The following is a 13,975-nucleotide window of genomic DNA, read 5'->3' as shown; positions in this document are numbered from 1 at the left end:
TTAAGAGTTGAATGGCCAGTATGCACATTGACTTTAGAGTCTACAATGTAAGATCTAAACTTACCACAAGCAAAAATAATCCTCTCTCCGATTAATATTACTTGATACTAATATAGATGTATCTAGACATATTTTAGTTGTAGATAGCCAAAAATTCTTTTTCAGTTTATAATTCCTTTGAGCACGATAAGTGTTTTGCTAGCATAGTAAATCACATTCAGTTTCTTGTCAACACATTAACCAAGAATAGCTCCTACAAGATAATCACTACATCACACATAATTTGAAAAGGCAAGTTTCAGTTTGGTGGTTAAATGACATAACAAAAATTAAAGCTCTCTTTAATATTTTTAAGGATTCAATGCAATCATCATCAAAAGAAAAAAAACATCCATTTTAAAAAAGAATAATAAGAGACTTAGAAACTTTAGAGAAATCTTTAACCAACTTCCTATAAAAATCATATTTCCAAGAAAACTTCGTATACCTCTTATATCTCGCGGATAAGGTAGCTTTCCAATTGCCTTCACCTTAGCTCTATCAAATTCAGTACATCTATCTAATATTCTGTATCTAAGAACAATTGTGTGTCTAAGAACAACTTATTTTGTCGCCACGAAGTGACATTTCTCCTTATTCAAGAGCAAGTATTGATCCTCACACCATTGCAAAACTTTGTTAAGATTGAATAGGCAATTATCAAATAAAGTACCATACATAGAAAAAACATCCATAAAGACTTCCATAATGTTCTCAATCTAATCAGTAAATATGGGTATTCATGCATCTTTGAAAAGTAGCAGGGACGTTGCATACGTCGAATGGCATTCTTCTATACGCAAAATTACCATGGAGGCAATTAAAATTTGTCTTTTCATGATCATCTTTATGCATAGAAATTTGAGAGAAACCAGTATAATCATCAAGGTAACAAAAATGAGAATGTTTAGACAATTGTTCAAGAATTTGATCAATGAATGGTAAATGTGAATGGTCCTTATGTATAGATTTATTTAAATTTCTTAAATTCATGCACATTCTAAGACCTCGCTACCCCTCCTATCGCCATGGACTAGGACCTCGCTACATCTCTAATCTTCCCAATGGAGATATAAATTCTTTATTATGAAGTTGAATTTATGTTGGCTCCAAGATCACAAAATCCATGATAACATGAAGTCCACATTCTAACAAGAATAATAGGTTTACCACATTTATTTTTATTTCCTTTAACAACTCCAGTTGAATCTTCACATAAATAGACATGACGGGCATCTTCAGCTCTTTGATGGCTAAAATTTGATGTTCTACCTGCACTTTCTCATAGGTTACACAATTCTTTTTTGTACTTATCCTAGTCACCAAATTTAGCATTTTATGGTTCTTTTTAATTTTTAGAAGCTATGTACGGTGGTTTTTCGTAATATCGATCAGTTCCAGTAGATGCAACAATTTCAACAGGAAGGGTACATGTAGCTACTAGCTCGGAAGTTTTAACATGTTCAACACATTTAGTAAATCCTTCTTTAGGGAGAGAAACATGTGAGGTGAAGGCTTTAACACCTTCAATTATCATGTGATATTCAAGATTAAACTTTGCATTCAATTTAAAGTAGAGGAAGAGAATTCTTTAACACATGAGTATTCGAATTTCAAATTTGGCTCATTACCTCTATCTAGATCCCAAATATTAGTATTTTCAAAAATCATGTCCAATAAATTCCAAGCTTCATCAACAATATTATGAGTGAAACTTCGTATAGATGAATTATCCAAGAAGTCCTTATGACATTGAGGAAACCTTACTTATAGCTTTGACAATATGCTCTTTGAAAGACCATGAGCAGGATTTTTAAGAAGAAGGCCCTTTAATCTCTCTAAGCTTGAGCAATATCTTCTCTAGGATTTATAAGGCACAAAGTTATAAATATGTGATCTATCATCATAAGATTTTATTGGGAATCAATACTTCACATAGAATGCCTTTTAAGATATTCCCAATTAAGTCTTTCATTATGCTTCGAAGAATGCTGCCAATTTCTAGCTTCACCCTTCAATGATACATATAATGTTTTTTTCCTGACTTCATCTTGAGAAATACTAGAAATTTTAAATTAAAAAAATATTTCTTTAATCATATATAAATAGTGAGAAGTTACAATACTTCCATCACCTAAACATTGTTCTTTCATAATATATGTCACATCATTAGCAGGAATATCAAATGCACCATTTGTATGAGGAGGTTTTTCAGGTTCCTTAAGTAAAAGAGTATCGTAGTCCATATTTGTTACACCAACTTGGACCTTTCTGACATACTTCAAAAATGTTAGAGATATGCTCAAGAGGTAATAATAAAGTGGTTATTGTTATATCTCTATGTTTATGATAAATGTTTATATCTCATGCTATAATTGCATTAACCGGAAACATTAATATCAGTGTGTTTTGCAAACAAACCAAAGTCCCTAGTAAGCCTCTCGTTTAACTAGATTGTTAACTAACCGATGATCAAGGTTTCATAATCATGAACATTGGATATTGTTAATAACGGGATCATGGCATTACTAGAATGATATGATGGACACACACACCCAAACTTAGCATAGCAATAAGATCAAGTAATTAAGTTTGTTTAGTTGTAACCTTTCAAATGCATAGTAACCTAATCCTTAGACCATGAGATCATTAATACGGGAGGAATGCGTTGATGACATCAAACGTCACATTGTAACTGGGTGATTAAAAAGTGGCATTGGGTATTCTAAAAGTGATAGTTGAGGCTCATGGATCAAGATTGGTATTTTTCCATCCAAATGATGAAGAGATATAACCAGGGCCCTCGCAGTGAGGTAGCATCCAATTGGCTTGCAAGGATGTGACTAGCTCACAAGGGTTTCTGGAAAAAGTTCGAGAATATTTCGGTGTTTTATCAGTGTTTCTAGAAGGTTCTGGAGGGGCCACTAGTGGGCCCACTGATCCGTGCATCCTAGCCCTAATGGGCCAAGCACACCAGCCCACAAGGCCTAGACGGCCCCAAAAAAAAGGCTAGGATTAAATCCCACAAAATTAGGGGGGCAACTTGGGGGGAATTTTTCTCTCCCCCCCCCTCCGTGCTCCGACCCTAGGGAGGTGGGTCCAAAGGGGCAGCCCTAGCCGACCCCTCCCTCTATAAATAGAGGGGAGGAGGGTTAATACGGTTGGCCACTCCACCCCCTGGAAACCCTAGCCGCCACTTCTCCTCTCTCCCTCTCCTCCTTGCAGGCTTAGGCGAAGCCATGCAGGATTTCTCCACCACCACTACTACGTTGTTCTGCTACTCGGATTCCCAGAGGATATACTATGTCCACTACCCACTAGAACATGGAGATGACATCTTCATCGAGACCATACGTGCGACTGAGTACGGAGGTGCTGCCAGCTTGCAGCGTCGGAAGGACTTCATCACGAACTTGAGTTCAACAAGAGTGCGACTACCTCATCCATGAGATCTGATCTCGTCACCACTTTGGTTCTTCAAGGTTAAGAACCTAATCTATCGCGTTGCTTCAATCTAATAGATTAGACTTGTCTTTTTCCTAGATTGGATCTTGGTTTTGTTCGTTCTTCCGGTAGAATTTTTTTCTATGCTACAAACTCTTCAGTGGTATCAGAGCCGATCTGATGTGTAGATTTGTTGCACGAGTTGAACACAATGGTTTTGTGGGTATCGATACTTTTGTTGTCACCTCTCTTGTGTACTTTGCATCTTGAGGGGATGGTCGCACATGAGACTTTCTCCACCTTTGATGTGCAATTTGTATTGCACAAGTACGTAGCTTTGCAGATGTATGTCTCTCCCGCCATAGTTGAGATTCAATTTGCAATTGGTCGCTTGACAATAATTGTAACAATGTTGTGGTTCTTGTTCGTAGGTAAGAATGGTTCTTATTCGAAATTAGTCCTCAAAACACACAAAACATGCAAAGAAAATTAAAGGCTTCTAACTTATTTTGCGGGGCATGTGATATTATATGGCCATTATATGATTATATTCAATGTATCAGATGATCTTTATTGTAATATGGAAACCGACATGAGCCTAATCGCCGGAAATTCAATTCGGCTCCCGGGTGCGTATGCACCCTCTACCAAAAAATCAGATTTTAAAATGTCGAAATTTTTTAACAAAAATGTTTACATGTACATCTTTATAATATATATTCGTTCGTCAAGTTGCACGAAAAACTAATATTTTTTATGGTCTATATAAAAAAGAGAAAACTTATCTTGTGAAAAGCATTATTTTTAGCACTGAATTTTGTCTTTTTTACACACGTCACATGATAAGTTGATTTTTTATGAAACAACTTTGTAAGTGTGTAGCACGAGAAGATTTACATGCGAATTTTTCGTTTCAATTTTTTTGAAATTCAAAATATGTGTAAGATGCATTTCAAAATAGAGGGAGCATATGCTCCCATGTTCCAAAACACCACTCCCTCTAATCGCTGTCTTTATAATTTTTGGACCCGCATGCCAATTCATCATGTAATAGCTTTACTTAAAGTAGTTGTAATAATTTCTATAGATGGTGGATAACCATGAAGCAACGCCATGGATCTTGACACCTTGCTGGTGATGATGGAGATCATGCCCGTGCTTTGGAGATGGACATCAAAGGCACAAGATGAAAGACCATATCCTGTCACATTATAAATTTCATGAGATATTAATTCTTTTATGTATCTTATATTACTTAAATCACGACGGTAGCATTATAAGATGACCCCTCTCACTAAATATGAAGATAATAATGTGTTCTTCCTGAGTATGCACACTTGCAAAAGCTTATCGTTTCGAAGCATCACACGATGATCGGGTGTGATAGATTCTACGTGTGCATGCAACAGGTGCAAGCTAGATTTGCACATGTAGAATAGTAAGGTGGTACGTCACAAACGTATCTATAATTTGTGATGCTCCATGCTTGTTTTACACCTAATTTATATATGTTTTGCTTACACTTCGTTGCACTTTTATACATTTTCCGGCACTAACCTATTAACAAGATGTCACAGTGTCAGTTCCATGTTTTCTGCTTTTTTGTATTTCAGAAAAGTTGTACAGCAAATATTCTTGGAATTGGACGAAACAAAAGCCGAAGTCAATATTTTACCGTAACAAAGACCTAATCCGGAGGAGAGACGAAGAGGTAGGGCGGCCAGACCATGCCTTGGCGCGGCCAGGCCTAGGCCCGCGCCAAGGGGTGGTGTGGGCCACCCTGGCCTCCACCGACCTCTCCCTTCCGCCTATTTAATTTATTCACGATCTCGAGAAAAACCTAAACACCCGAGCCTCCATCCACGAAAAGTTCCGTCGTGGCCGCCATCGCAGACCCCTAGCTCAGGGAGGGTTCTGAAGCTCTTCCCGACACTCTGCCGGAGAGGGAGATCATCACCGGAGGCCTCTACATTGCCATGCCCGCCTCCGAAGTGATGTGTGAGTAGTTCATCCCTGGATTATGGGTCCATAGCAGTAGCTAGATGGTTGTATTCTCCAATTTGCGCCTCATGTTTAGATCTTGTGAGTTGCCTATCATGATCAAGATCATCCTTATGTAATGCTACATATTGTGTTTTTTGGGATCCGATGAATATTGAATACTATGTTGAGATCGATTATATATACTTGTCATACATTATTTGTGATCTTTCATGCTCTTCGTTGCTAGTAGTTACTCTGGCCAAGTAAATGCTTGTGACTCCAAGAGGGAGTATTTATGCTCGATAGTAGGTTTATGCCTCTAGTTTTCTGGAACAGTGACAATAACTTCTAAGATTGTAGATGTGATATTGCTACTAGGGAGAGAACAACATGTTTTATCCAAGGGTAATTCTATTTTTTACTTTACACACATTTCTTAATGTGATAATCTGTTGCTTGCAACTTAATACTGGAAGGGGGTTGGATGATAACCGGAAGATGGATTATTAATCATAGACGCAGTTGGATTATGGTCTATGTATTATGTTGTAATGCCGAAACGAATCCCATAGTAATCATCTTTTCATGTGTGGTCTTTATTATGTCAATTGCCCAGCTGTAATTTGTTCACCCAATATGTTACTTATCTTTATGGAGAGATACCTCTAGTGAACTGTGGACCCTGGTCCTTTCTTTTACACTGATACAATCATCCCATTTTGTTTACTTACTGCAAGCACTGTTCTCTTTCATTCCACTTCAAACAATCATCATCTTTCCACACTATACGTCTAATCCTTTGTGTTCAGCAAAACCGTTGAGATTGAAAACCTCACTGTAAGTTGGGGCAAAGAATTTTGGTTGTGTTGTGTGCAGGTTCCACGTTGTTGCTGATGCCAGTAGTGCGTTTTGCCACAAGTCAGCTGGCAACACCTTCAGAAGTCACGTCTTTCTCCTACTGGTCGATTAAATCTTGGTTTTTTTTACTGACGGAAAACTTGCTAATGTGATCATCATACCTTCCTCGTTGAGTGCCCCAACGGTGTGCAATATGCTCTCATCATAAGGTTTAAACGTGACAATCTTAGCATGTGTAGACATGGCCTGGAACACGGAAAACTAAAAGCTAAAGCATGAGTTAGATGAATGATATGATGAACATGTCGTTGTTCGCCTTTGAAGCTACATCTTCTCTCGTGAAGATCGGACTTGCTGTAGTGGATTTGGTTCGTGTAATCACTAAAGCAACATGAGGGATGTTGTTTTCAGTGGGAGTTCACCTAGTAATTTAGAATTAAAATTTGAAATCAATTTATCATGTACTTAGTCTAAATATCTTTGCAAATATGTTGTAGATCATGACGCCACCTGCAATCAACTTTAGTGCACTCACAGAAAACAAAGAAAAGATAAAAACACTGGAAGCAACTTGACGGACTGGTTTCGCAATCTAAGGATTATCCTCAATGTTGCTCAAAGTATCTATGTGCTCGATGCACCGCTAAGTGACCCACCTGCAGAGACTGCTTCGAGGACGAGAAAAATATTTTTCGCACACGTAAAGATGACTATGGAGTAGTTCAGTGTGACACCATGTACAGTTTAGAATTAGAGCTTCAGAAGCATTTCAAGAACAATGGTCTGTATGAGATCATGCAGAGATCAAAATGATATTTGAGACTCACATAGCCGTTCAAAACCATAAAGCCTTTGAGAAGTTATTTAACTATAAGATGGAATAGAATATCTCTGTTAGCGAGTATGTGCTCAAGATGTCTAGGCACGCGAACGAGCTCCAACAGCTGGGAATAAGGATTCCTAATGAGTTGGGCATTCACCATGTTTTCCAATCACTACCACCTAGCTAGTTAGAAAACTTTGTGATGAACTACAAGATGCAATGCATGAAGAAGAAAGCTGCATGAGCTCTTCTCAATGCTTAAAACTCTTGAAGTGGAAATCAAGAGGGCGCACCAAATTTTGATAGTAAATAAGACCACTTGTATCAAGAAGCAGTGCAAGCCTAAGAACAAGAGATACTAGGGTGGAAAGAAAGTTGATGCGCCTCCAAAGAAGCCCAAGGCTGGCTCTCATCCTGATACTGAGTGTTTCTACTGCAAGGGCGATGAGCAGTGGAAGCGTAACTATCCCAAATACCTTGTGGATCGGAAGGCTGGAAACATCAAGAAGAAAGGTATATTTGATATACATGATATTGATGTGTACCTTACTAGTAATACTAGTAGTGCATGGGTATTTTATACTGGTTCGGTTGCTCACATTTGTAACTCGAAACAGGAATTGTGAAATAAACGAAGACTCGAGAGAGACGAGCTGACGATGCGCGTTGGAAATTGATCTAAGATCGATGTGATCGCCATCGAAACGCTCCCGCTCCGGCTACCTTAGGGATTAGTTTTAAATCTAAATAATTATTATTTGGTGCATGTGTTAAGCATGAACATTATTTTTGAATTATGTTTATTGCAAGACGGTTATTCGTTCAAGTCTCAGAATAATTGTTTTTTGATTTATATTATATTTTATGTTCATGCACCTAAGGTGAATGGTTAATATCTCATGCTATATTTGTATTAACCAGAAAATTAATACATGTGTGCTTTGTAAAAAAACTAGAGTCCCTAGTAAGGCTATCATTTAACTAGCTTGTTGATTAACCGATGATCAAGGTTTCCTGATCATGAACATTGGATGTTCTTAATTATGGAATTATATCATTAGGAGAATGATATGATGGACACACACCCAAAGTAAGCATAGCAATAAGATCAAGTCATTAAGTTTGTTTTGTTGTAACCTTTCAAATGCATAGTAACCTAATCATTAGACCATGAGATTGTGTTAATTACCTTTCCTTAGTTACCTCACAAGGGATGAAATATCACCGAATGAGTAAAGAGTACTTATCGGTAACAATATTGAACTAGGTGTAGTTGATACCCACGATCGAATCTCAGATAAGTAAAGTATCGTGATACAAAGGGATTTAATTCCAAGTATATGGTTCATTCGATCAAGATTTCATAGTTGAATATGTAGGAGCCATTAAGGATCTCGAGGTCCCGTTGTTGGTTATTTATCGGAGAGATGTCTCGATCATGTTTGCATCATTCGTGAACTATAGGGTGACACACTTAAGGTTCAATGTCGTTTAGGGAAGATACGGGAATATGGATTCGAGACTGAATGTTGTTCGGAGTCTCAGATTGGATCTAGGACATCACGAGGAGGTTCAGAATAGTACGGAGAATAATTTTCATATATGGGAAGTCATTTTCCGGGTTTGCGAATAGTTCGGGAATATTTTGGTGTTTTGACCGGAGTGTTTCTAGAAGGTTCTGGAGGGGCCACCAGTGGGCCCGCTGACCCGGGAGAGGCCACATGAGCCAAGGGGTGCAGCTTAGCCCTAATGAGCCAACCGAACTAGCCCTCAAGGCATAGTCGTCTCCTCGAGGATAAGATGAAATCCCACAAAATTAGGGTGCAACTTGGGGAGGAAGTTTTCTCTCACCCCCTCCATGCGCCGACCTAAGGGAGGTGGGACCAAAGAGGTCAGCCCTAGGTGACCCCTACCTCTAAAAATATAGGGGAGAGGCAAGGGGCTAGCCACTCCACCCCTGGAAACCCTAGCCGCCACGTCTCCTCCCTCCCTCTCCTCCTGCGTAGGCTTAGGCGAAGCCCTGCAGGATTTCTCCTCCACCACCACATCATTGTGTTGCTAGGATTCCCGGAGGATATACTACATACGTTGCCCGCTGGAACATGGAAATGGCGTCTTCATCGACACCGTACGTGTTATCGAGTACGGAGGTGCTGGCCACTTGCAGCGCTAGAAGGACTTCATCACGAACTTGAGTTCGGCAAGAGTACGACTACTACATCCACGAGATATTCAAGGGTAAGATTCTAATATATCTCGTTGCTTCAATCTAGTAGATTATACATTGGATTTTTTATAGATTGCATCTTGGTTTTGGTTGTTCTTGCGGTAATTTTTTGTTTTCTATGGTACGAACCCTTCAAAAATTTCGAGGCGGTTATAGTTGACTTTCAAATTGAGTACCTAGGACTAGTACTTATGGTGCATAGGCTTGGAAGAGTGGTTTCCAACTGCTAGTTAACAAAACATCCTATTGGGAAGCACATCACCATTTTGTTCATTGCACCTACATCATATCGACTTGTACCTCCCTTGCCATTTATCACATTTCGGTGCTCACCTTGCCACAAATCACAATTCCATAAATCATTAGATTTTCAAGAGATTTCATGTGGGATGGTACAGATAATGCCTTAGTGATGAGGGATCACCTCGCCAATGCCTATGGATTGTAAACTTGGGTTTTGAAAAAGAGCGAGGATGGAGATTCCGGGAGCGAGATTGGGCACATGATATACCCAGCTTCGGGTACCCTCAGTGGAGGCTCCCTACGTGCTGCTAGAAATCTACTATATGATCACAAGTATGTTTACAGGGGGCCGCCGTAGGCGGAAGTATGTTGTCTATATGTTGTCCTCCTCTATTGGGTGTCCTGGCTAGCTTTATATATGCAACCATCCTAGGGTTTTACAAGAGTCCTAGTCGACTACTTCTTCGGGTCACTTTACTGGGCCTTCTCCATAATGGGCCGAGCCAGGTATACTAATAATGGGTACCCGAAGGGTATGCCCATGACAGTAGCCCCCGAGTGTCTAGGGAAATCGAAGACTTGCGTAGAGACTCCAATCATAATCATCTCCGAAGTCGAAGAAATACAAGGCGAGGCCATTGATCCGGAAATATATCAGGTCAATGTCGTAGATCATGATGTCGATGATTCTCGAAGTTATTTTTCTATCGGGTGCGCGACCAACGCTCCCGATGGGAGTATCCCTCGAGTCTATGGGCAGGTGTTTGCACCTGGGTATAGACTTGAGTTGTACTACTCGTTGAAGAACTTGACTATATTCCTGGGCATAGCCCTCTTTTTATCGACTCCTGCTGGAGGACTTGATGAAGTCCATGTGCTCCCGATGGGAGTAGGCTCCACTCGAGTCGCATAGTCGAGTTGAGTCTACAAACCTTTATATATTTATCTGCAAGACAAAACACGAAATTCGGGTCGAATAAACTAATTTACTATCTTGTCTATTTAGATATATTTCTTTATAAACCCGAAGCTTTGGGTATATGATACGTCTCCGACGTATCGATAATTTCTTATGTTCCATGCCACATTATTGATGATATCTACATGTTTTATGCACACTTTATGTCATATTCGTGCATTTTCTGGAACTAACCTATTAACAAGATGCCGAAGAGCCAGTTGCTGTTTTCTACTGTTTTTGGTTTCAGAAATCCTAGTAACGAAATATTCTCGGAATTGGACGAAATCAACGCCCAGGGTCCTATTTTGCCACGAAGCTTCCAGAGACCGAAGACGTAACGAAGTGGGGCGACGAGGCGGCGACACGCCGGGCGGCGCGGCCCACCTCCTGGCCGCGCGGCCCCGTCGTGTGGGCCCCTCGCGTCGCCTCCCGACCTGCCCTTCCGCCTACTTAAAGCCTCCGTCGCGAAACCCCCGAGCACCGAGAGCCACGATACGGAAAACCTTACGAGACACCGCCGCCGCCAATCCCATCACGGGGGATTCTCGGAGATCTCCTCCGGCACCCTGCCGGAGAGGGGATTCATCTCCTGGAGGACTCTTCACCGCCATGGTCGCCTCCGGAGTGATGAGTGAGTAGTTCACCCCTGGACTATGGGTCCATAGCAGTAGCTAGATGGTTGTCTTCTCCTCATTGTGCTTCATTGTTGGATCTTGTGAGCTGCCTAACATGATCAAGATCATCTATCTCGTAATACTATATGTTGTGTTTGTCGGGATCTCGATGGATAGAGAATATTATGTTATGTTAATTATCAAGTTATTACCTATGTGTTGTTTATGATCTTGCATGCTCTCCGTTATTAGTAGAGGCTCGGCCAAGTTTTTGATCTTAACTCCAAGAGGGAGTATTTATGCTCGATAGTGGGTTCATGCCTCCATTGATATCCGGGACGAGTGACGAAAGTTCTAAGGTTGTGGATGTGCTTGTTGCCACTAGGGATAAAACATTGATGCTATGTCTAAGGATGTAGTTGTTGATTACATTACGCACCATACTTAATGCAATTGTCTGTTGTTTTACAACTTAATACTGGAAGGGGTTCGGATGAAAACCTGAAGGTGGACTTTTTAGGCATAGATGCAGCTGGATGGCGGTCTATGTACTTTGTCGTAATGCCCAATTAAATCTCACTATATTTATCATGACATGTATGTGCATTGTTATGCCCTCTCTATTTGTCAATTTCCCGACTGTAATTTGTTCACCCAACATGCTTTTATCTTATGGGAGAGACACCTCTAGTGAACTGTGGACCCCGGTCCATTCTTTTATACTGAAATACAAATCTGCTGCAATACTTGTTCTTTACTGTTTTCTTGCAAACAATCATCTTCCACACAATACGGTTAACCCTTTGTTACAGCAAGCCGGTGAGATTGACAACCTCACTGTTTCGTTGGGGCAAAGTACTTTGATTGTGTTGTGCAGGTTCCACGTTGGCGCCGGAATCTCTGGTGTTGCGCCGCACTACATCCCGCCGCCATCAACCTTCAACGTGCTTCTTGGCTCCTCCTGGTTCGATAAACCTTGGTTTCTTTCCGAGGGAAAACTTGCTGCTGTGCGCATCATACCTTCCTCTTGGGGTTCCCAACGAACGTGTGAGTTACACGCCATCAAGCATATTTTCTGGCGCCGTTGCCGGGGAGATCAAGACACGCTGCAAGGGGAGTCTCCACTTCCCAATCTCTTTACTTTGTTTTTGTCTTGCTTTATTTTATTTACTACTTTGTTTGCTGCATTATATCAAAACACACAAAAATTAGTTGCTAGCTTTACTTTACTTACTATCTTGTTTGCTATATCAAAAACACAAAAAAATTAGTTACTTGCATTTACTTTATCTAGTTTGTTTTATTTACTACTGCTAAAATGAGTAATCCTGAAGTTGAAGTTCGTTCGTTTAAGCAACAAGGGGGAGAATGTTTAAAAGATGCTTGGTATAGAATTAGTGATGCTCATAATAGGTGCACTAAGAAACGCTCTACCACTATCCTACTCAGAAATTTTTATGTTGGTATCTCTAGCTGGAATACATATGTTCTTGATTGTCTCGCGGGAGGTAACTTCCTAGGCGCTCCCGCTTTAGAAGCTAGTTGCATTATTGAGAGTTTATTTGGAACACCACCTGTTAATGAAACTAAAATTGAAACCCCCCTCGAGGATGTTATGAAAAAATTGGAAACCATAGAGAAAAAATTTCCGAGTGTTGAAACTAAGTTGGAAATGTTACTTGATAAAACTGATGAACTTGATAAATCCTTAGGAGGAATTGATGAAAGAATTAGTGTCTTAGGAACTTGTGTTGACCATGATAATCAAATTAATAGGATTGGCGAACTTGAAAAAGCTATGGCAACCTTGGGTTCAACCTTTTCATCTTTACAGTTTAGAGAGAAAGCTTATGTGGGAAAGGAGCAAAAGTTTATGTATGTCTCTAAAGTGCCTAAACCAAAGAAATATTATTATAGGCCTAAAATTGACAAAGCCCTTAGTACCACTACAGATGGGGGAGCTTATGATATCAATGCTCCATCTCGCGATAACACTTGATACACACTTTCTGCGCCTAGCTGAAAGGCGTTAAAGAAAAGCGCTTATGGGAGACAACCCATGTTTTTACTACAGTATTTTTTATATATTTGAGTCTTGGAAGTTGTTTACTACTGTAGCAACCTCTCCTTATCTTAGTTTTATGTTTTGTTGTGCCAAGTAAAGTCTTTGATAGTAAAGTAAATACTAGATTTGGATTACTGCACAGAAACAGATTTCTTTGCTTCATCACGAATCTGGGTCTAATTCTCTGTAGGTAACTCAGAAAATTATTCCAATTTACGTGAGTGATCCTCAGATATGTACGCAACTTTCATTCAATTTGGGAATTTTCATTTGAGCAAGTCTGGTGCCTTAATAAAATCCATATTTACGGACTGTTCTGTTTTGACAGATTCTGCCTTTTATTTCGCATTGCCTCTTTTGCTATGTTGGATGAATTTCTTTGATCCATTAATGTCCAGTAGCTTTATGCAATGTCCAGAAGTGTTAAGAATGATTGTGTCACCTCTGAACATGTTAATTTTTATTGTCCACTAACCCTCTAATGAGTTGTTTCGAGTTTGGTGTGGAGAAAGTTTTCAAGGATCAAGAGAGGAGAATGATGCAATATGATCAAGGAGAGTGAAAGCTCTAAGCTTGGGTATGCCCCGGTGGTTCACCCCTGCATATTCTAAGAAGACTCAAGCGTCTAAGCTTGGGGATGCCCAAGGCATCCTCTTCTTCATCGACAACATTATCAGGTTCCTCCCCGAAACTATATTTTTATTCTCGTCACATCTTA

Source organism: Lolium rigidum, chromosome 5 (assembly GCF_022539505.1).
Source record: "Lolium rigidum isolate FL_2022 chromosome 5, APGP_CSIRO_Lrig_0.1, whole genome shotgun sequence".
NCBI classification, from domain to species: domain Eukaryota; kingdom Viridiplantae; phylum Streptophyta; class Magnoliopsida; order Poales; family Poaceae; genus Lolium; species Lolium rigidum.
This window is presented reverse-complemented; position numbering follows the sequence as displayed.